Here is a 235-nt window from a genome sequence, read left to right as displayed (position 1 = left end):
GTAGTTTAATTGTGATTTTGTTTAGTAGTTGTGGATGAATTTAATGAATTTGTAGTTGCAAATACAAGTTTATTTATGTGTTTTCGGCTTGCGCGAGAGAGAGATCGTAAAACTAAAACTACTAAATTGATGGCCGGTGGGAGTGGGTCGACATGGGGTTTAACTCGAGAGAGTGCATCCTAGTCTCATTCCCACACACTCAGCTCGAGAGAGTGAGTGGGTTAAGGCGTAGGCT

This window comes from Solanum tuberosum, unplaced genomic scaffold (genome assembly GCF_000226075.1).
Source record: "Solanum tuberosum cultivar DM 1-3 516 R44 unplaced genomic scaffold, SolTub_3.0 scf00142, whole genome shotgun sequence".
In the NCBI taxonomy this organism is placed as follows: Eukaryota; Viridiplantae; Streptophyta; class Magnoliopsida; order Solanales; family Solanaceae; genus Solanum; species Solanum tuberosum.
The sequence above is the reverse complement of the archived record's forward strand: the minus strand, read 5'-3'. Positions refer to the sequence as shown.